This window comes from Pelophylax lessonae (genome assembly GCF_965119305.1).
Source record: "Pelophylax lessonae genome assembly, chromosome: 12".
NCBI classification, from domain to species: domain Eukaryota; kingdom Metazoa; phylum Chordata; class Amphibia; order Anura; family Ranidae; genus Pelophylax; species Pelophylax lessonae.
The window spans coordinates 192703876-192728131 of NC_138779.1; the positions used below are offsets into that span (position 1 = coordinate 192703876).

The 24256-nt window shown below is 44.8% G+C and overlaps 1 protein-coding gene across 2 annotated transcripts in view; it reads left to right on the top strand.

Moving 5' to 3' along the window:
- The window catches only part of ERF (ETS2 repressor factor), a 214922-nt gene that overhangs the window by 166328 nt on the left and 24338 nt on the right, over positions 1–24256 (top strand). The window lies entirely within an intron of this gene.

Here is a 24256-nt window from a genome sequence, read left to right on the forward strand (position 1 = left end):
TACTACAGGATGGAGGAACCGATTTGATTTCTCTGGTTCTGCCCCGTGAAGAATTTTATACATGTATGGCTGGCTCCTTGTTGTCCCTATGAGGAAGCCAGACAGCAGCAACGATGGGCAGCCAATGATGGCAGAAAAGCGTGTAGACAGGAGTGGCTGCAGGAGATCAGCAACCCCAAGATTCAACAAGGGATTATACACAGTGCTTTACCAAAATATCTTCTAGTTGGCATCTAAATCTGCAGTAAGTGTGTGTATACAACATTTATTTTGTCTGCATTGTGCTAAATGCCTGCTGCAAAATTGCTATGGTAATGTACATGAACCTTTAGTGGAAGACGGAAAAAACATGGATCGACCACCAGTTTTTACTGCCACCCATGTGAACTTTCCCTAAAAACCATTGATGTGCTTAATGGAACTGGTGTAGAACTCAATACTCCAACCTGCATACTGGTTCTGGGTTAGAAAGAACTGAAGCCAGTGGATCGTGATGACAACTAGGCAATTGTCAGATCTGCAATGACTGCTTGTGCGGTTGTATCAATACAGGTTTCTTTTAAGGGCGGTTTGAAGGTGCTGTACATCTTTCGTTTTTTTTTTTTTTTGTCACAATCGACCCCCCCCGCCCTCGCCCTCTCTACTTCCCCCATCACCTCGACCTTGTCTGTTGTAGTGGTGAGGTCATAGCACTTTCATACTTTGGTTAAGCTTCTTTTTTTTCTCCTCCCTTTAGAAGGACGCTGGCTATTGATCTGTAACTCTATCCCCCTGCCCTTGTGGTGGGTGATTGTAGGGCAGTGCCAGGTATCAGTGGCGCAGTGTGGTTAGCGTATGTCTGCATTTCTCCGGAGGATGCATTTGTGCTCCTTTTTTTGGGTATTTGAAACGACCTTGACAAGCGGAAAGCCAATATCTCCTCTCCTGACGCTGGGCTTTGCTACATTTAATCAAAGCTGTTTGTTGGCTGCATGATTTAGATTTGTTCAGTGTACAAGTGTGTTTTTTGGTCAGTCCCTGGTTTGGCTGCTTTTCTTTTCATGAGACCATTATACAGAAGCAACATTGTACCCAATCAGATTATGTGCTTGTATTGGCACAAAGTGTCTTTGTTGCTCACAGCAACCAAACTGTCTGTGATCCTTTTTATTTGCACTAACATACAATTTCTCTTACGTCCTCCGACAGTCGCCGCCACCTCTAAGTCATCACTGTTGGGTATTGACTTCCTATCCGCAGGAATAGCTAGGCATATAGACTTAGTCCAAAGACAAAAGGCATTAGCATAATTAGCATATACACACCCATGGGGGCTGTCCCATCTGGTCAATACCCCCCCCCCCCCCGCATCACCACTCCCAACTCAGTTTTAATCTGCCTAGCATCAGGAAAGGTTAGGCTTACCTTGTGCTGACCCCTCCTTGCAATACCGATACGGCTACAATCCCCTCTAGCATGTGGTTGGACTTTAAACTCTCCCAAATCTTGCTGGATACGTGAATGGGAGAAACATTGCTAGGTGCATTGATTTTGGATATTACCTTGGAGCCTGTAGTAGAGCCAATAGGGCTTGACGTTTCAATCCCTACGGCAAGTCGGCACGCTTGACGTTTCAATCCCTACGGCAAGTCGGCACGCTTGACGTTTTGGATTGGTGTGGTCAAATAGGAGAGTGGAGGTATGCCATTAGGTGGGCACCCTTCTTTGACATTTTGTTAATAAATTCAGTACAGTATGTCTCCAGAGGACTCCATGGTTATACCCTGGGCCCTTAACCTGTTTGTTGTATCCTTGGAATGTAGGAGGTGCACTTAATTAGGACCAAAGGTCACCATGTTGGCACATTTTTAAACCCTCATCACGATATCTAGCCTTGGCCCAACACCTTCTTCAGACCAAGTCCAAGCACAGGTCTTCGCTTTAAGAACAAAGCTGCAGAGGAGCAAAAAGATGGCAGATGTGGTTAATAAGGGGCTGGCAGAAAAGTAAACCGGTTTGCCCTAGCAAGTTTACTTTAGGAAGCCGCTGGCTGTACAGTACTTGAATAATGCGGCAACTGAATTGGTTTTCTAAAAACCTAAGAATGAATTTTGCCATCTGTCTGGTCTTTTTTTTTTTTTTTTCCCCAGATGACATCAAGAAACCCTTACAATAAATTAACATGCCCATCAACAGCTGGACAGGGTGACCTGGAGCTTACACAGGGCTGAGGACTGTCCTGCTTCTGCCAGGGTACATGGCTGGGCCATTACCAAGCACCAGCACTATCATATGGAAGGGAAGGAGAGTTGGTTACATGCCCCCATACCCGGCAGTACTTCATTCTATAAGCTTACCAGGTCATGTGCTGTTGGGTGTAAGGGGTAAGTTAAGGGTTTAATCAACACTCGTGGGAAACACTTATACAAGAGACCTGAAATAAAAGAAACATGAAGGGCCTACTGTTGCCTAACCTTCCCCTGAAAATTCTGATTAGGGATCGTGCTAATCCAAAGGCTTCAGTACATTTAAATTGGTGGCCTGATGGATAAGTAGGATAAGTAAGAATTTGTCTATTTCTAGTCTGTTTCCCCAATGCAGGACAGGGAACTAGTATTTTAAAAAGGTCAGCTTGTGTACTTATCACAATACAGATTTCTTTTACAGTGCCTTGCGAAAGTATTCATATTCATATTGAACTTTGCGACCTTTTGCCACATTTCAGGCTTCAAACATAAAGATATAAAACTAATTTTTTGTGAAGAATCAACAAGTGGGACACAATCATGAAGTGGAATTAAGTTTATTGGATATTTCAAACTTTAACAAATAAAAAATGGAAAAATTGGGCGTGCAAAATTATTCAGCCCCTATACTTTCAGTGCAGCAAACTCTCTCCAGAAGTTCAGTGAGGATCTCTGAATGATCCAATGTTGACCTAAATGACTAATGATGATAAATAGAATCCACCTGTGTGTAATCAAGTCTCCGTATAAATGCACCTGCACTGTCATAGTCTCAGAGGTCCGTTTAAAGCGCAGAAGCATCATGAAGAACAAGGAACACACCAGGCAGGCCCGAGATACTGTTGTGGAGAAGTTTAGAGCCGATTTGGATACAAAATATTTCTCAAGCTTTAAACATCCCAAGGAGCACTGTGCAAGCGATAATATTGAAATGGAAGGAGTATCAGACCACTGCAAATCTACAAAGACCTGGCCGTCCCTCTACACTTTCAGCTCATACAAGGAGAAGACTGATCAGAGATGCAGCCAAGAGGCCCATGATCACTCTGGATGAACTGCAGAGATCTACAGCTGAGGTGGGAGACTCTGTCCATAGGACAACAATCAGTCATATACTGCACAAATCTGGCCTTTATGGAAGAGTGGCAAGAAGAAAGCCATTTCTTAAAGATATCCATAAAAAGTGTCATTTAAAGTTTGTCTGAAGCCACCTGGGAGACACACCAAACATGTGGAAGAAGGTGCTCTGGTCAGATGAAACCAAAATCAAACTTTTTGGCAACAATGCAAAACGTTATGTTTGGCGTAAAAGCAACACAGCTCATCACCTTGAACACACCATCCCCACTGTCAAACATGGTGGTGGCAGCATCATGGTTTGGGCCTGCTTTTCTTCAGCAGGGACAGGGAAGATGGTTAAAATTGATGGGAAGATGGATGGAGCCAAATACAGGACCATTCTGGAAGAAAACCTCATGGAGTCTGCAAAAGACCTGAGACTGGGACAGAGATTTGTCTTCCAACAAGACAATGATCCAAAACATAAAGCAAAATCTACAATGGAATGGTTCACAAATAAACATATCCAGGTGTTAGAATGGTCAAGTCAAAGTCCAGACCTGAATCCAATCGAGAATCTGTGGAAAGAACTGAAAACTGCTGTTTACAAACTCTCTCCATCCAACCGCACTGAGCTCAAGCTGTTTTGCAATGAGGAATGGGCAAAAATTTCAGTCTCTCGATGTGCAAAACTGATAGAGACATACTCCAAGCGACTTACAGCTGTAATCGCAGCAAAAGGTGGCGCTACAAAGTATTAACTTAAGGGGGCTGAATAATTTTGCAGGCCCAATTTTTCCGTTTTTTTTTTTTTTGTTAAATTTTGAAATATCCAATAAATTTCGTTCCACTTCATGATTGTGTCCCACTTGTTGTTGATTCTTCACAAAAAAATTACAGTTTTATATCCTTGTTTGAAGCCTGAAATGTGGCAAAAGGTTGAAAAAGTTCAAGGGGGCCGAATACTTTCGCAAGGCACTGTAAATACCATATTCAAAACAAAAAATGGCCTAACTGTGTTAGTTAGAACGAAGTGCTACAGGTTCCCCTTTAGAAACAACATAATCTGAGATGGGATGGGTCAACAGCACAATGTTAAAAGGACCTTGTCACCAGGTCATTAGACTTGATTCCATTGACGTCACGTGTTTACATTCTGTTTGCCATTCACCTGTCATATGCATTTATTTTAATTGCCCTGTTTACTGTCAAATTAACCATTGTCTGTCAGTACAAGCTTCAGCAGCCCACTGGGCCTAGAACACGGCCATCTCCTGAGACATGACACTTGCCGCTGTTTCCATACAGAATAAACTCTGTTCTTTACAGAATGCAGTCAGTCATTTGGAAGTCCTAACCTCTGTTTGTGAGATTGTTGTCTGTTTACTTGGGTCCAATGACGTCGGTAGATTCTAGTAAACCTTGAACTTCAAACCCGTGAAGGCTGGAATATTGATGAATTGAAAACTCAGAAAATGGCTTTGTTGGCAAGAAAAGGCCTCTGCCTGTAGATTGTATTGTATTGTTTGGTTTCAGAACAGGCAAATGCTTGAAGCTTTGTTGTACCAGTCCAACTTTTTCCACATTTTGTCTATTTTTCTTTTTTCGAATTCTGAGGGTAGGGTTTGTTTTATTTTTAAGTGCAGTAATTATTGGTGGTTGAATATGGTGAAAAGCTAGTGATGTTGTTATTTTAAGGAACAAATATAGGTTTGCATTAAATCAAATCAGCAGCCATTTTCATCTAAGACAAAAATCAAAACTTGCTCAATCCTAAATCTGAAGTTGATCAAAAGTTAGGTAAAATAATATCCTTCTAAAGCATGGTCCAATACCCAGAAGCAATTGGATACTCCCTTGATCAACGTTCTACTTTGTACATTTTTTAATTAGGATTCTGCTTTTATTTTGTATGTTTTAGGCTCCATTGACATCTAGGCATCCCGGATCGTGGGCAGAGTCGACGCAAATCGTGGAACGTGCTTGTGATCCCCGTCATTTCAAATGGCACCCAATCGCCGACTGTTTTTGCCACGATTGTCATCTGACAATTTCGGGACACCTGTCGCTCAAAAGAAGTTCCGGAATGTATTTTGAGCAACAGGCGTTCCGCGATTCTGTTTGCGCGACTTTTCACTGCTACTCGTCTGGCGGCAAAATCACGGCGTGATGGGGGGGGGGGGGGGCGTTGGTAGTGACGGGGATCACAAGCGTTTCCCGTGATTTGCGTTTAATTCAGGATTGCGGGCAGAATCGTGGGGGGATTCTGCCCATGATCCAGGAGGCCTAGATGTTGTTGGAGCCTTCTAAACGCACCCAGCTCTTCCAAACTAATCCCAAGAGTTGGTTTTCATTTTAAACCAGGGTGCCTTCTAGGTTCTTCAGGGGTTCCTTGGCAGAAGGCCTATAAAATTGTTTCAAATGATCAAGTCGGCAGTAGGATCATGCCTTCCCTTTTGTGTACCATGAGCACCATGCAGGTCAGCAGCCTGCGTCCTAACGACCAATGACGTCTTAGGTTGCTATGAAGAACATTGTGTGCCTCAGGATGACCTTGTTTGCCCCTTTTCTGCCCCTCTGTCAGCACTGGGGTTAGGTTAGCGGAGTGGGGAAGAATAAAAATGCTGGAATTTTAGCAGGTACCAGTTTGCAAGGGTATATTCCCTTGCATGAATAAGGCAGGCTATAGATGTGATTTTTTTTTTTTGCAGGGAAAAAAAAAATCACTTGATTTCCTCTAACACAAGCAGTGTTGATGATGATCTCCCAGTGGAGGGTAATGGGCTGGCTGGCAATAATCCCATGTAAAAATCCATCATGCTGGTTGCGCCCAAGTTGATCTAGGGCAGGGGTCTTCAAACTACGGCCCTCCAGTTGTTCAGGAACTACAATTCCCATCATGCCTAGTCATGGCTGTGAAATGTCAGAGTTTTACAATGCCTCATGGGATGTGTAGTTCCACAACAGCTGGAGGGCCGTAGTTTGAGGATCCCTGATCTAGGGATTGACTTGGGTACAATCAGCCTACCCAATGATGGTTCAATTCTCGGACGCTCAACCGGCTGAGATTCGAACCATCTATTTCTAACTTGGTGATTGTGAAGTCTGTTTTTTATTCTATAAAAATAACAAACATAGTTACATAGTTACATAGTTACATAGTTACATAGTTATAGTTACATAGTTACATAGTTACATAGTTAGTAAGGTTGAAAAAAGACATCAGTCCATCCAGTTCAACCTATGATGCGTGTGTGTGTTTGCTTTTAACCGTACATTGTATACCCCTGTATGTTGTGGTCTTTAAGGTGTCCATCTAATAGTTTTTTGAAACTATCGATGCTCCCTGCTGATACGACTGCTTGTGGAAGAGAATTCCACATCCTTACTGCTCTTACAGTGAAGAACCCCTTACGCACTGTTATATGTTATACTTTTATGCACAGTGCAGTTGGTTTTGCCCAGAGCAGCTTTGATCCTCCTCTTCTTGGGTCCCTCTTCAGTTCTCCTGGCCCCTCCCTCCTGTCAAGTGCCCCCACAGCAAGCAGCTTACTATGGGGACACCCGAGCCAAGCCACAGCTCTGTGAGCCTATTCAGACACAGAGCCACTACTCCGCTCCGCCCCTCTCTCTCTCTTGATTGGCTAACTGGGGGGCGGTTTCGAAAGCGTTGGGCGAAATAGAAGAGCGCCGACTGCTGGGGAAGCAAAGAATTAAGGTGTTTGTACTAATTCCTTACTTTCCTAGCCGAGCAAGCGCCTGCATGGGTTAATTTAACAGCAGCCCCAGAGGTTTTATAGAAAGCTCTTCAAGTTTTCTACACGGGCCATTTGTTTTTTACAGAATGTGATGATATCTCCCCTTTATCACCACATTTTTAATGATCATTACATTTAGTTTTTTACTTTTTAGATGTCCTTCATGCCCCTTATTCATTGAATTGCACTTTTTATTTTTATTTTTTTTCCGGTTGCATGAATTGCATTTTTAGGACTGGTCTTTACTAATTATTTTGTATAGGGTTAGATGAGAACAAGTATGTGACAAGTAGTGGATGCATGCGATGTACACCCAGTTCCATGCTACTTCAGGATTGGCTTGTTTACTTGAAGTGCAGAGTGTATGTCTGGACTTTTATCCTCTGTTTGTGCCAGGGCTCATGTGATTCTTGGCAGTAGCTTTAGCAGTTGAGTGCACGGTGCATCCCCGCGGGCACCCTGGCACTGCCAGCAGTGTCATTACAATTGCTAGTTATTCTGTTTAATCTGCTGTGCCCCAGAGAAGGGTGTTAGGTGTGGTCAGTCTGGGCACTGTGCCCCCCCACTCCCTCCCCCTTCTCTTTTCCATTTCTGCAAAGTTAGTAATTAGCTCATTGTGTAGCCGGGTGCCCACCCCTCGCTCTTGGGTGCTGTGCCGCAGCTAAGTCTCGTACACAGAGCCCCATTGAAGTCGGCTCTTAGGATACATTCAGACTGTGATGTCAGACACTGGTAACTTTTCCCCTTTAATTAGGAGGAACAGCAAGGCTTGTGTGCTTGAGTCAGACTTAAGGGGGAGGGAGGGCTGTTTAGGACGGTGTTGGTGGAGGGGGGGGGGGCTTGAGCTGTGGAGTGCAGTGATTCACTAGGAGATGTGGGGGCTCACTTCTGGGCGCCTGCCACGCATAGGCATGGCAGATATGAAACACGTGGCCCACCCGTGTACTTAACCCAGTCTCTGCCAGATGGGGCACCCACCCCCACGATATTGCCGTACTCCTCGCACAACTGCATAGCTGGCCAACAGCACGTAGCGTTCCTCCTGTCTCGGTTTTGCAGCAGCAGTCCCTTTTTTTTTTTTTTTTTTTTTTTTTTTTTGTTTTACTCCAATCCCTCTTTCCTCTATGGCTGTTCCCTTTTTTAGTGTCCTCTAAATCCTGTGTAAATTTACAGTTTGAGAATGAACTCAAGCATGAGATATTTCCAACGATGTGCACTGTGATTCCCCAGTTTGTCCAATTCTGAACATTTTTAGTTGTGGGGCCCAGCACATTGCCACCCTGTGTGCACTTCTCTGTCCCATAGGTATCTATGGAGACTTCCCCGACAACTGATCAGCTTTCAGTGGCAGGTGGAAAGTGTAAACATACGGCACCCTAAGGTTTCTGGACAAGGAATACAGTGGTAAGTGTAACGCTTCTACTGGCCTCACGTCGATTTAGAGCAACTGTTCTCAACCAGAGTTCCTTGGAATTTTGGGGATCCTCCACATTTCTAGGGGTTCCTTGACCTGTGGCTGATTTGACCCCCTAGCTATGTAGTTTTGGGCCAAGCGCCATTTGGCAAAGCCAGTGGCATGACACAGAGCTTTATCTGACTGTACAAGTGGCATTCTGACCACCACTGTAAGTTTGGCAAGGTTGTGCGAATGGGCCCTGAGCTGAATGTGTATCTCTGCTGAGCAGACTCGATGTGTGGAAGGAGTTAATGTGAGCACTCCTTTTGTTGCCTGTGCCTTTTATTGCTTATTCACAAGATCGTGGAACAATTCTCTGTTGTGTGTGGGCTGTAAGTTTTAAAACTCTTACTTTAAGAATCTTGGGTGGACCGCATTGCTTATTGACGCATGTTAGTCCCAGGTGTGAACAGAAATCTGGGGGAAAAGATGACTGTGCTGGCATGGCAGCTGCAGCCCAGGGGTTAAGTGCCATACTAGAGTGGTCTGAGCCAGGCCTCCTATCAATGGCCCCATTGTATGCCCGTCACCCTCCTCTCCTCCCATCCACCTCCTCGTTCCCCTGTGTGCCGCTCTCTCACTCCATCTGGGCTCACGTGCTCGCTGCAGCCAAGTTTTACTGGGTTGGGATAGTGTGGGCACCTGAACAATAAACAAGTGTTGCTCGCCGTTCGCAATCTCTGGCTCTCCAGCTGTTCTGCAACTACAAATCTCCGTGTGTTTTTAAGGAGGATAGACTTTGACGGTGAAGTTTATTAGTAAACATCTGTTTTTTTTTTTTCCTGGGTTTGTGTATTTGGATTTGCTTTTGTATGCGATTTTCAAGATGAAAAGAATTGTAGTAATGTGTACTTCAGGCAGCAAACTAACCATAACACACAATGCATTACTTCCATTTTCTCTTGCTAGCAGTTAGAAACTTGGTTTCGGCACCGTGTATCCATTTTTTTCTTCTGCTGGCAGTTAGAAACTTGGTTTCGGCACCGTGTATCCATTTTTTTCTTCTGCTGGCAGTTAGAAACTTGGTTTCGGCACCGTGTATCCATTTTTTTTCTTCTGCTGGCAGTTAGAAACTTGGTTTCAGCACCGTGTATCCATTTTTTTTCTTCTGCTGGCAGTTCGAAACTTGGTTTCTGCGCCGTGTATCCATTTTTTTTCTTCTGCTGGCAGTTAGAAACTTGGTTTCGGCACTGTGTATCCATTTTTTTCTTCTGCTGGATAAAGTAGCAAAGAATTAGAACGGCTGTACGGTTTTACTGCTATGCTAGCTTGGGTTCCATTGGGGAGATTTCCCATCACTTCCTGTTCTGATGACCACTTTTCTGGAAGGGAAGGAGGGGGGAACTCTCCAACAACAGAAGAAAAATTCTTTATTTTTATTTTGGCCTCATTCACACAAGCATCTATAGCTGTACAATGTAAAATTCTGGGGTATTTCCTTCCCTTGGGTCACGTGTTGCATGCATCTGTCCATAGAAATCAATAGCTGTACGCAAGTATACGCCATAATCACGTGCTTGTATATGGATGTACGCCACCATGCGCAGAATGTGCATATGCCTATAGGGCATATTTACGTACCCATGAACGTGTTTATGCAAATACTGGCGTACACCTGCAGACAGCCAATGATTATTACAATGGGTGTACACAGCTCCTTGGAAGGATATTCCATATTTTCATTGTACGGCCCCCATTCTATATCACAAAGAGGTTCAGTGTTCCACCTCAGGAGCTATATTCTTACATACAGTGGGGTTATGTAGACTGAACATGGCAACCATCCCAACAGAGGTAGGAGCACAACTGATTGAAAATTCAGATTTTGGGATGTGCAGCCAGGTTATACTATTACAAGGTATAAAAACGACACTGTTCATTTTTTTTCGCTGCTGGATTTAGTGATGCTTAAGCGTGGTCTCCAAATTTTGGCTGGGTGCCAGATACAGCCCTTAGCTTGTCTTTACCTGGCCCTTAGGGCATTATTCCCCCTAATGATACGAGGCACCATTCTTTCCAATGGCGCTAGCTATGAGGCACCATTGTTTTTCCACTGGCACCAACTATGAGGCACTATTTTTTTTTTTTCCCCACTGGCACCAACTATGAGGCACTATTTTTTTTTTTCCAGTGGCACCAACCACGAGGCACGGTTTTTTTCCACTGGCACCAACCACGAGGCACGGTTTTTTTCCACTGGCACCAACCACGAGGCACCGTTTTTTCCACTGGCACCAACCACGAGGCACCGTTTTTTCCACTGGCACCAACCACGAGGCACCGTTTTTTCCACTGGCACCAACCACGAGGCACGGTTTCTTTTTTTTTTTTTCCACTGGCAGCAGCCCACTGGCACCAGCTATGAGGCACTGTTGTTTCCACTAGGATCAGCTATGAAGTACTATTCTTGTCAATGGCACCAACTTGGAGGCACTATTCTTACCACTGACTCACTATTCCTTAAATTGACACCAACAATGGGGCACTGTTTATTACATTAACAACAACAATGCGGCACTGTTCCTTCCGTTAACAATTGGGCACTATTTCTTCCACTCACACTAATGATGGGCATTATTTTTTCTCCTCCTGACCCAGGTGCCATGTGATTTTCTTACTGCCATTGATTAGTCCCACTGACTTAAATCCCCGTGGACCTCTAATAACTGCATTGCTCATAGAAACCAATCAAATTCTAAATCCTGCAGTTAAAGAATAAATCTGAATGTTATTGGTTGCTTTGAAAGAGTTTATTATGCACACTTAGTTGCTTCAGAATTTGGTCAACCAGGGAAAAAACTCACACAGCACCTTTTATTTTTCTTCTGTACTTTAATTTCCTGGCTACCAAGGGGAAAATGGCGCAGGAGGCGTGGCCTGTCTGGAGCAGAACTTTGGCACACAGGGCAGTCGGGGATAAGGTCCTGCAGTCGGAGGCGTAATTGGGGTCTTGGCACCTGTCCTGCCCAGCGCGTACAGGAAACCTAAAGAGGAAAGAGATGAAAAGGTCACACACTAAGAGCGTTTTCACCCGGGCATGGAGCCAAACGAGCGGCCGGCGGCTTAACCCTTCCAGGCAAACAGGCTCCGCTGTGTCACTGCCAGAGGACGGGAGTTAAAAGGTGGACCCTGTTGAATGCTTTTGCAAAATGGAAGCTTGATGACAGAACAGAGTGTACACTTTCATGTGTGTGTGGAAGAAATTAAATTGAACAGGGTGCTGTCTGTGCTTTTGCCACAGAAAGAGAGGGCGTTTTTGTCTGCGGCGCCTGGCAGGTATGGGCAACCATGCTGGCATCCATTTGCGGAAGAATTACAATCCCAGCATGTCCTGCAGCCGTCGCGCTGTAGCTTGCAAGCAACTATGTAAGCCTTGTAGTCTAGGGAGAGAGCCGTCTGTGATGTAGAAAATAACCAATCCACGTCATCCTTTTATTTTCTCATCTGACCCAAGAGGTTAAAGCAGCAGCTGATTGGCCGCCTTAAACAGAGATTGGTCTTTTGCTACTTTCAGCTGTGACACCTTATGTATGTTAAAGTAACTTCATTCCCAACTTTTTTTTTTTTTTTTCTAATTAGTTTTTCCTGGTCTGCAAGGTTGTAGGTATGGATGCTTGCGCATGCTTATGTTAGGGTTGTTTTATACCCGTATACAGCCATGGCCTGTATCATTGGTACAGGTGGTTGTACGTACTACCTGTGGTTCCTGGGCACAGAAAGATTGCAGTATTTAATGTTGCATGGCAGTGTGAATAAGGCCTTTTTAAAGGAGATGCTTGGGGTATATAAAAAAAATAGAGGCCTCTATGCTGCAGCATCAGTGTCATGCTGCTGTTGTACCACATCGGCTCTAAAGGCCCGTACACACGATACGAAAATCGGAAGGAAAATTTCATCCGACGAACGATCTGCTGATTTTCGGATTGTTAGTATGGTGCTTTCGACAGCCGATTTACGGATTTTCGGACGACAAAAAAACTGGATGTGCAGGCTATAAAATTTTTTATCATACGTCAACACAACGCCAGATTTATCATTTAATTAGTACAGTTTACGTCCGAAAAAAATCGTAAGAGCAAGACTAGGCATGCTCAGAAACGAAAGAACACATACAAAGCAATTCAACACATGACATCACTTCTGAAGTAGAATTCTGTCGTACGAGAATTTTCCTATGAAAGTAACCTCTTCACTTTCCACATCAGAATAGCATGTAACAAAAAACGGACGACAGATCGTTCGATAATCTGATCGTGTGTATGAGGCTTTAGTCCCGGTTCACACTTGTGGGATGCGGGAAGGCTGCGAATTCGCAGCCTGTTCCCGCATCGCAAACGCACATCTGGCAGTTCACACTGCCATATGCGATACGCAGGGGGTGTCAATTAAATGTTAACGACACCCCCAGTTTGATCCCATATCGCAGTGCGATCTGACAGTTCGCACAGGATCGGATCACACAAGTGTGAACCACTGTGCGATCCGATCCTGATGCGGCTGGAAAAAAGGGTCTTGTGCGTCTTTTGTGCGGGTGCATTGCGAATTTCAGCCATACAAAGTGTATGGCTAAATTTGCATCCACACATCCGATCGCATGTAATGAAGGAGCAGTGCGCTCCGTTATTACATGCGATCGCTGCACTCGCAAGAGTGTGAACCGTCTCTTAGTCCGAGAACTGAGAATTCACATGATCGCTTGGCGCTCGGTCTGCTTGGAGTGGAGAGCAGTGACTGTCAGACATTGCTCTCAGCTCTGCTCCTCCAGCACTCACTGGAGCTTTGGGCTGGATTTGGCTGTCAGCTAAGCGCTGAGAGGTTGAGCCAGGTGTCAGTCAGGCAGCAGGGTGGATCCCAACAATATTGTCGGGATCCTTCCAGAACCTGGAGCAGTTCTGCCACATCAACTGATGGCGGGCAGTAGCACACTATAAGCTGACTCTGGGTCACAGGAGAGCAAAGGTAAGTGCACTCCTGTGACCCACAAGGGAGGTATGGCCAAGAAAGCTTATTTTTAATGATGTCCTGTACATGGTTTAGAGTTGGTTTAAAGTATTTCGAAAAATTGTAAAAAAAAAAAAAATCAGAACATCTCTGCAACCTCATGTTTATCCCTTTAAAAATGCTGCAGGCACAGACAAATACTTTTATATGCTGCCAGAAATGCAGTCCCTTGCTTTCTGTAGTGAGCAGGCAATGCTGCCTCTGCTGTAGTGAAATGCCAAACAATGTTACGGTATAGTATAAGTGCTGCCTGATTTCTCCCCCGCTGGACTACAGAACTCCTCCTCCTCTCCATAACATTAGAGGGAGGTGTTCTACACACCACCTTCCTCCCTGTACAGGAGCAGGGGTACTTCAGGCAGGGCTTTTAGCACTGTTTAGTACTTTAGTGCAGCAGAGTCAGCAATGTCCACTTACTACAGGTAAGCAGGAGCACATTGGGTTTCTGGCGGGATGAATGTCCTTTTTTCATTTTGCGCACTTGCTGTGGTTATTTTTTTTTCTATATTAGACTGAAATGTTTTTTTTCCTACTAGCACATGCGCCTGTTAGCGCTAGTATACAGCGCTGTGATATGGGAACTTTCTGTCCCATTCCTCAAACAAAATCCAGTAGGGCTCAGCACTCCTCAGCCATTCATAGGAAGCCTTGTAGTTTAATGAATGAATGCAAGACTTCCTGTGGCTGGGGTGGAGACAGGTGAATGACTGACTGTATGATCCCCACCTCAGCCAATCAGAGGGAGCGTTGTATTCATTCATTAAAATACAAGGCTTCCTATAATGGTGTAGCGCTCCTCTCATCTAGATTTTGTTTGGGGGATGGGAGGTCCTCTTACCATTGTCTGAACATGGCGATTTATACTGTGTATGTGCCGATCCTACGTACAGTTTATACTGCGCCAATCCTGCGTACAGTTTATACTGCGCCAATCCTGCGTACAGTTTATACTGGGCCAATCCTGCGTACAGTTTATACTGCGCCAATCCTGCGTACAGTTTATACTGCGCCAATCCTGCGTACAGTTTATACTGCGCCAATCCTGCGTACAGTTTATACTGCGCCAATCCTGCGTACAGTTTATACTGCGCCAATCCTGCGTACAGTTTATACTGCGCCAATCCTGCGTACAGTTTATACTGCGCCAATCCTGCGTACAGTTAATACTGCGCCACCATCTTCTTGTGTGGCGTCATCGGGAGGCCCACTGACTCTTCAGGGTTCGACCGACAGGCCTCATGATGATGCTATGCCCACCCCCCTCCTTTCTCAAAGCCTTATGCTTCCTGCTTGCATGGCGTTATGCACAGTGGGCATAATGCACGTCATTGGCCTAGGCGGGTATTGTGCATGGGGGTGGGCCTAAAGTTTTTACACCAAAAAGTGCACTGTGTGTAGAGGAGGGAACTTAAATTTTGAAGGTGAAGATCTGCTTTAAGTTTAAAAAAAATGTGCCCACTCTCTACCAGTTGCATATACTCCATCCCTGGTCATCTGTGATGGGCACATAACTTTTTGACCTCATGCACACAGGACGTTTATTTAACTCTCCTAGCAGCCAGCAGCGTTTTTACAGAAAAAATGGCTGACACTTGTAAAAGTGTCTAAAACTTTTAGAAGCTTTTACAGGCATCAAGCTCTTGAGTGTTAATTAATTCAATCAAATAATTTATTCTGGCCATGGAAATGAATTAGTACTCAAGCAGCTTCTATTGGCTTTTAGTAGCATCAAGCCCCAACTCTGCTGCTCCTGGACGCACTGGCAGTGTTTTTTTTTTTTTTTTTCCTGCCTCAAAAATCCGTATTGTGCATGGACCCTAAGAATAACATGGGGAGGTGTTTTTTATGCTGTAAAAAAAAAAAAAAAAAAAAAAAAAAAGCCTGACGCTTCTAAAAAGCGGAAGGAAAAATGCCCTGTGTGCATGAGACCTCTTTGTTTTCTTTTACTAAACTTTGAGGCTGTGTTTTTGAATTGTGGGCAGATTTCCAGCAGTTTTAAAGCGCTGAGGTGTGAATGACTAATCGCAGAACGCACATTTGAGAGGCCATTTATTTGAATAGCATCTACTATTGTGGTGCGGTTCTGCCACGATTGTTGCGCTGCAATCATAGCAACCCGCATCGTGTGAATCATGTTGCCCAAAAGAAGCTCCTGAACATTCAGGTTGCCGCGATTGCGATTTATTACACGACAATTGTGGCAGAACCGTTTCGCTGTTTTAGGTGCCATTTAGGTTCATCTCAAATGTGCATTTTGCAATTCATCATCCACACCTTGGGAATTTGAAATCACGGGCAGAATCGCAGCAAATCTGCCCGCGATTCAAAACGCCAAGTTGTAAATGCAGTCTAATTGCAATGATGTTGTACAATGTAGGTTGTCAACAAAAGTAGAAGTTTGGGTTAGTGATACTATTTATTGGCCAACTAAATTATAGCCCAACTTTTGAAATGCATTGAGCCTCCTATTGCCTGAAGAAAAGGCCAGCATGTTTCAGTGCACTTTGAACTATTTAGTTGGCCAATAAATGGCATCACCCTAAACCTAAACAAGCTTTAACAGGCATGTATTGGGCACTCCATATCAGAAGAAAACTCAATGTGGAAGTAACAGAAGACCTTGTGTAAATAGCGTCTCCGTCATAGCAACCAAACTTCAAACCCTTTTAGGTAAACTAAAGAACCCAATTTGATTTGGGCAACGCTGCCGTCCCATCCGGTTCGGTGTCCCAGTGCTTGTGAATTAGACGGGGAGAAAGGCTATCCTCATTGGTTTTACGGCTATGAATGGTTAATGTGTGGGTCTGCGTTCTGTATGTTTGGTGCAGTTATAGATCTGGGTGTATTTTGCAGCTTCTTATTCTTGAAGTAGTTTATTTTTAGCTTGGCTTTCACTCTCTTTCTCTGTATTTCCCGTTGCTTGGAGACCGACACTCGTTTCTCTTTCCTCCCCATTCTGATGGCTGCCGCCTTCCATTTACATTTATTTTTTAGACCCTTTCGTTGCTGGAGGGGGCGATTGTACATAGGCTCTGCGTTGGTGACCTAAGCCAGTAGGCCTTGAGGGTTAGCGTTGGTGCCATATGCCTGCAGTCATAGCTTAAATGTCGCCAGCTGTTGTCATTAAGGCCAGGGACCCTGTCAGCATAACTTTAGCTAAGGTGCAGAAGGCGGAGTTTCATAGACCCTTTTTCTCTTTCGTTGATCGGACACAGTACTCCATAAATCATAGCTACTGGGTTTTTTTTGCCTCCTCCAGGAGTAGGATTTAGGCAAAACAAAAAACACCTATCGGGGGCTCGGCGATAGGCTGGATAATCTAGATCCAGTGGCCCCCCCCCCCCGCCCAGTCACTGAGCGCGTGCAGACCGCAGCTACGCTCTAGGTCGGCCGCGACATAGCCTCACAGGCAGAGGCTGGCCCCCGAGTTAAATGTCTCGCAGGGTCACATACGACCGGGCTTGGATCTGAGTCACAGCGGTCCCTTGGCTGACAGCTCCCCTATTTCGATGGCGAGGATTCTGTCTGGAGCGTTACCCACACCATGGAAGGGTCCCCCCTCTCCCTTTTTTTTTTTTTAGGGGTGGACGCGGGTTACCTCCAGGAACAGTCCCATCCTTCAAAATCCCTCAGTGAGCTGGGCTTCACCCCACTCCCTTTCCCCTCTGTCTGGACGTGGAGTGTGGTAGGGGTCCCAGGGCAGAGATAGCAGCAGAGACCCCCCCCCCCCCCCGCTATCCCCACTCTCCCAACTCTGTAAGGGTCCTGGGATAGTGTTTCATGCCCTAGTAGTCTGGAGGGGGGTCCCAGTGTAGGAGACCTCTAGGTGCATGCCCTACTGTTTGCAGTGTGGATTTAGTGCAGGGGGGTCCCAGTGCAGAGTGAGCAGCGGAGTCTCCCCTAACGCGTGTCTTACCCTGGGAGGGGGGGGCGGTCCCCTTGCAGAGGATGCAGGGAAGATCCTGGCAGAACGCTTCAGTGTTTGTAGCCATTTTCCCTTAGTCTGGCTGGTCTCTGGTTGGCGGCCATGGTTGGTGGCCATGTTTGTGTAGCCCGATGTCACAGGTCCATTTTCCCGTAGTCTGGGAGACTCTGGAGATGACCGAAGCCTCGTAGGGATGCTGAAGCTCCGCCTCTTCCTGTGCCTGGGATATGAACAGGGATGCGTCCATGGTGATGTTTGATCCAAATTCTCGGCGCTCCTCCGATCGGTAGGGTGAGTCCTTGGGGGTCCCGGTTATCTCTCTCGCTCTGCTAATAGGTACCCTGAGCTTTGATGGGATCACATAGTGGTGCCAAAAGATCATTTTTGTACTGCAAGGTCCTTTCCTTATGGAGCCGCAGGGTCCCATCTCCCTAACTGACCCCCTCATGGAGGTGGCAGGTCCCTCAGAACCCCAGCTTCCCATGGTTGCACTGACGGTCCTGCAGTCCTTCGTGTCTCGGGTGGAAGTGGTGTGTGAGCAAAGGCCCAGGAGGAAGCATCCCCCGCCTTTCCCTGCTCAGTCTATCTCCTCTGAGCCTGATGCCGCCATGAACGCGGCCCCTCCAGGGGGGTTTAAAATCACACCCCCAGATCATCCTATAGTGAGGATGATTCCTCGGTCGCACCAGGGTATTAAAAAGCGCTGGTAGACGCACTTATCACTGCAGTACGTGGAACTTTAAAAATGTAGGGATGCCGCTGATGTGGACGTGGTGTGTCGTTTTGGTACGCATAAGTCACCTCGCTCTCCAAAACCCAGTAGTTATGATTTATGGAGTGCTGTGTCCCGCGAACTCAGAGAAATGGATTTTATGGCAAGTACAAAATCCCATTTTTACAGTTTCTACTTATGAAATGAGGTTTAAAGAGGTTGTAAACCCATATTACTTTTTTTTGCAACCTGTTAGAGAAACACATAATGAGCTAGTATGCATCGCATACTAGCTCATTATGAAATACTTACCTTAGAACGAGCCCCCGCCGTGCCGCCCGCTCACCTGTATGACGGGCGATATGTCCAGTCGCCCGTCTTCCGGGATCGCGGCATCCGGCCATCTGATTGGCCGGAGCCGCGGTGACGTCACTCCCGCGCACGGGAGCAGACAGTCACGGCACGGGGCTCTGAAGAAACGGCACCAGCGGCCGTTCCTTCAGAGCGCATGCGCCAGTGATGTCACTAGCTGCATGTAAGGTAAATATCTCCTAAACGGTGCATGTTTAGGAGATATTTACAGTACCTATAGGTAAGCCTTATTATAGGCTTACCTATAGGTAAAAGTGTCAGAGGAGGGTTTACTTCCTCTTTTAAATGTCCCTGTTGCTTAAGAAGCTGTTTTGATCTGCCGGTCAAACTTTAAAGTTTAATTTTCTTTTTTGTTTTCCATGGTAAGCAAGTCAATTCTGCCTTTTCTTGTGCCTCGTAGGACAATGAAAAGGTTGTCATTGGCTACAAAAACAGTTATTTCAATATACCTGGAACCTAGTGATTAGCACTTGGGCATGGAAATTATGTGCTTCAAAATGCAGGCATAGACATGAGAGGTTGACCATCATATAGTGTATAAATTGTCCTCTTATCGAAGAGCATGATATTCCCTGTTCATACCTATGCACTTTGTTGCCCTTTTGGCTGTCATGCAACAATGCACAAAAAGAGGAACCTCATTATCTATGTTAAGGGCCCCCCTTAGCCTCTATTGTCTATGGAACCCTTTCACACCCATGCAATGCGCTTTTTGAAAGATGCCAGTGCTTATTTTGGCGCAATGAAGTGTGTTTTTGTCTTTCTAGACTTCGAAAGGAGGCAAGAAAATGCAGATAAAGTAGTGGCTGTGCATTTTGGATAATTTGTTATAATAAAACAAATAAAAGTGTGACACTGATGTGGCTTTATTGTCCACAGAAGCTTTTGGATCTTTATAGTCTGAGGTGTGACAGCCATATCTTCCTCCCCCCCCATCCCCTTGCCAGTGAATGACCTCACCCTCTCTTAATGCCTTTCCCTACGTCCTTGGCTCCTCTGCTGTCTTGCTCCCTGGCGTCCATTACAGGGACGTTAAATTATTGATGCCTCCTGATTTGTTTGGGGTTTGGGGAAATGGCAGAACCACAAGAGCGCTCCTCCTCCCCTCTCTATAGTATTTACAGATAGGAAGCGTCACTGGAAGCCGCGGGAGATGCTGGAAGTTATAGATTTGGGGGATTGTAGAGTATCCTGTGGAAAAATTAATTTTAATAGTAACCGCACACACAAGCAGGACATTGTAGAGGTCAGCACTGAACGAGAATGGATTCTCGCCTTCCAAAGTCATTCTCGGCACTTGTTTTTCAGACACGATGTCTTATTTTCAGACATCACCTCCCGGTAACAATAGCCTCGTCCTGTCTGGACATGTTGTGAATATACTCTGTGCCTCTGCGTATGAGACACGTGAACTAAGTTGGAAGTACACAGGACGGTATAGTTTATTTTCCTTGCATTTTAACTTGGCTATGAGGTACTCACAACACAGGGTCTCATTGCTAAATGGGTCTCCAATATGAACATATTTGTCTGTAGGGTCTGGTTCACGTCACCTTTGCTGATTTGGAGTCAAGAGAATATTCTTCTTACTGCACAAACTTATTTTAAGAACACTGATAGTAACTAAAGCTGACCTACATTAGCAACATCAGAAATTTTTAATTTTAAGAACATTCGTCCAATTTTCTAATTGGGTAAAATTGATGTTCTTTTTTAACCATGGTAACGAGAAGATTTGAATGAGCAGGATGGAAATTTTTTCTCAAACTATTTTCTAACTATTTGTTTTTTTCTTGTTGGGGAAATTATTAAAAGCAAACAAAATTTTGAAGCACCTTTTTGAATGACATATGTCAATGTTTTTACCAGAGTTTGTTCAAAAACCTTCTACTATTGGCCAGCTTAAAGCGGAGTTCCAGCCACTAAAACATTTTTTTCAATGAACATACCCCCGGGACAGTCAGGGCTAGTACATTCCACAATGGCTAGCCTCTGATCTGTCCTGGTTCGCACTTGCCTGCAAGAAGAAATACTCACTTATAGAATTTCTTCTCCAGCGTTGCCATCTCTGTTGTGGGCAGCTGAAGCCAGCGCGATCCTCTTCTGCGTCCTCTTCCGGGTCTTCTTCTCCCAGAATGCGCCAGCACCGGCCCCTCTCGTCACTTCCGGTGCGGCGCCGCATTCCTACACAGCTTCTGGGCATGCCGGAAGTGACGAGCGGGCCGGTGCCGTCGCATTGATTCCTGGGAGCGATGACGTTCAGCTCCCAGAAATCATTGCACACCGGAAGTGACGGCGCGGGCCGCGGCCACAGAGGGAGGAAGTGGAAAATAGGTGAGTATTTCTTTCTACAGTTACAAGGTAAGTAAAAAAAAAAAAAATAATCCTAACTATCCAATTCCTTTTCAGGTGAAGAAGAGCAAGCAGATGGCCACAAAATCGATTAGGTCGATTTTGTGGCCGGAACTCCGCTTTAAAGCCAATGGTCTTTTTTTGAGTAATTACTTTGGAAAACAAATTTGATCTTCAGTATATGGGTAATGGTCAGTTTTTGTGAAGCTCTAAAGAGGTGTCTTGTAAATCCCTCGTAGCAGTCATATCTGCTTCAGTTTTTAGAAACATGACATCTCTGTAGTGGACATATATCCACTTCCCATCTGCCGCACATATATGTTCTCGAACAGGAGTGTTGATATTGCGATTTATGGCTCCAGTTTTATAGGTGTTGGTGACATCACTGCAAGGCATTGTGGTCTAGCTGTCAGACGTTGCCTACAGTCTTTGAGGTGAACCTGTGTTTTTGCCTATGAAAGTTAAAGGAACAAGGTTACATTAATGGTGACCCCTCTAGAAACGTATACTTGCCCTACCTCCCTCCTCTAGGTTTGACCATTAAACTGCCAGGGGTGAAAAGAAGTTGGCCATATGCAGGGCAAACCTGCAAAATCTCCTAAATGTAATTTTAAGTAGGTGTTTCTATTTGTTGTAAGAAAAAAAACCCTTATGTAAGCTCCACTTGGCTAAATACACAGGACTGAGGACTTTCACAGGTGACGGAATTGGATGCCTTAACATCCTTTTGCCAAGCTTCAGTGCTGTCACATGAGCAAAAGGGTAATAAACCACCCAGCTTCCCCATACTTTGAAGTACCAATATGGAGGTTAGATTTATTGTATTCGATTTTCCTTCTAGAAACTGGAGTTTCTTGGCTATTACACAGTTCCAAAGACTTTTGGCACTTTTCCACTGCAAGTATCGGCTCGGCTCTACTTGGCCCTGCTTGGCCCGGTTTGCTTTTCCACTGCTGGTACCGCATGGTACGGTGTTGGAACGGTTTGGTATGGTACGGTATGGTTTGCTTTTCCACTAAAGTAGTACTAAAGTTAAGTGGGTGAGATAACAACGGGGTGGGTGGGATTCTCTGACCAATCAGTGGCTAGTAGTGACTGCTTGCAAAGGATTGTGGGATATGGTACCGGGTATGGTACCTCTTAGAACCACAATCGAGGTGGTACTGTTTTTGAGAGCCATACCGTTCGGTTCCATGCAATGGAAAAGCACCATGCGGTACCAGCAGTGGAAAAGCACAAAAGTGAGCCGAACCGTTCGGTTCCATGCAGTGGAAAAGTGCCGCCGTACCGAACCGTTCCTACACCATACCATGCGGTACCAGCAGTGGAAAAGCACAAAAGTGAGCCGAACCGTTCGGTTCCATGCAGTGGAAAAGCGCCATTTGTCACTCGATCTGTCACACGTATGTAGATCGGTTTTAATTTCTCTCTGATCTACAAGCTTGAGCTAGACTTAAAAGTTTTGAAGTCGAGACATCCAGGCATCTAGCATTTTCAGAAGTAGGTCCGCCACAGAAGTATAGATATTTTTTTTTTTTTTTTTCAGCTCCGTTCTTTAAATTGAGAAAATGTGTATTTATACCATGTTGGCCATTGGGGAGTTGGAAAAAGTTGCTATGGGCTGTTTTTGAATCCGTTAATGTTTCCAAAATTTCAGCAGCCAAAATCCTTTCTCTTTTGTGGTCCAGGTATCAGGAAAGTAAGTTGTTGGTTGAAATAGTCAAAACCTAATCTTTAATAACGCTTAATATAAACTTTGCATATTCCGATAGCATAGAACAGGTTTTCACCTAAGAGCCAGTTGACAGTACTTCAGCGGTAGCAACAGCAGTTGTCACATGACTCAGACAACTCGCGCTAGAAGCTGCTGTGACGCCAGTCCCCATCTCTATATATTATCCCACCTTAATAAATGTATGTGTGATTGTATTTAGTGGATTAGTCACTTCCCCACTCCTCCATGTGAAGTGATTGACTCATGTGCATTAGCGGTCTATTTCTAGAGCTGTGTGTTTTGTAAAGCTTAAAACACAGGAAAAGCCTCTTCATTTAAAGGGTCAGTCCACAATAAAAGACATTTGTTTGGGGTGGACAATGGTGGGCTTTATTTGCTTAACAGGCTTTATCTCTTGGAGATGCCATGTCTTGTTCTCCATGCAGGTGTTCCTGCTTTGCTTCCTAAAGATTTTTTTTTTCATTGTTAGCCAGCTAAACGAAAAGATTGCACCGATTCCTCCATCCACACGAGGTGACATTGGGACTCCCCGCCATCAGACTACACTAAACAGCACTGCAGCCCATTAAGCAAACATTTGCCAACAAACCGGTTCATGAGAAGTCTATCCATAGATTGACTTCTCACATACAAATGAAAATGCAAAGAGGTTGGGACTTTAGATGAGAGACATAACTTGACAAGACTGATGGAACAAAATTGCTTCATTTATGCAAAAGTATAGTATGGAAAAACATGATGTATAAATACAGACATAAATGGTATAGGATTAAATGGCAAGGCTGTGAGCCCCCAAACCAAGTTCAAATAAACCAACATGACAATGTAAAAAATAGTAACAAAGTAATAAATGACATCATGAACATCCATAAACTGACGCGTTTCGTGGACTAAACTTTCCACTTCTTCAAGAGTAGGTGTATGACTTCTCACATACGGGAACAGCTATACATCTTCTATTGCAGAAGTCCTTTACCTTCGTCTACATGCTACAAGATTAATCTCCTAATGTCTGTCTTAAAATACCTAAGTCAACATTATTTATAGCTTGTTGTCATAATTTTGGTATGGATAGGTAGAACTTTGGTGTTTTTAAGTGATACCCTTTATTGGCTTACTATCATGGGGTTTTTTCCTCTTGATTTTGTTTTTGGGCCCTGCCACCATTCTGGCCTAGGCCAAAATGACATGTTCCTGGTTTTGCAGCCTCATGGGATACTTGCATCACAACTCCCAGAAGGGGCTGCATGATCAGGCCTTCTTAATGGCCAGAGGGTGGGCCCAGACCTTCATTGGTAGCTGGCTGCCTGGACCTGGAACAGGCAGTCAGCTAAAGAGTACCAAGATGGTGGCAGGCAACCTGGTGTATGTCATCCAAACAGCAGATTGCGGCAGGACAATGCTGGATTTACTCTGTAGGCCAGTATTTGAAAAAAAAAAATGTAGCACTACAGGTTAGAGTGAGGGGGAAAAAAAAAAAATCCTGGGGTGTGGGAGGAGAAGAGTTAATTACTGCTTTAGGTTGGCCTATAAAGGGTATCACTTACTTATGCCTCGTACACACGCAACGATTATCGGCCAACCGATCTTCCGACTTTTGTCCAGTTTTGTTGTGTTGGTTGAAATGTGCTCTAGCCTGCACACGAATTTTCTCGGCCAAC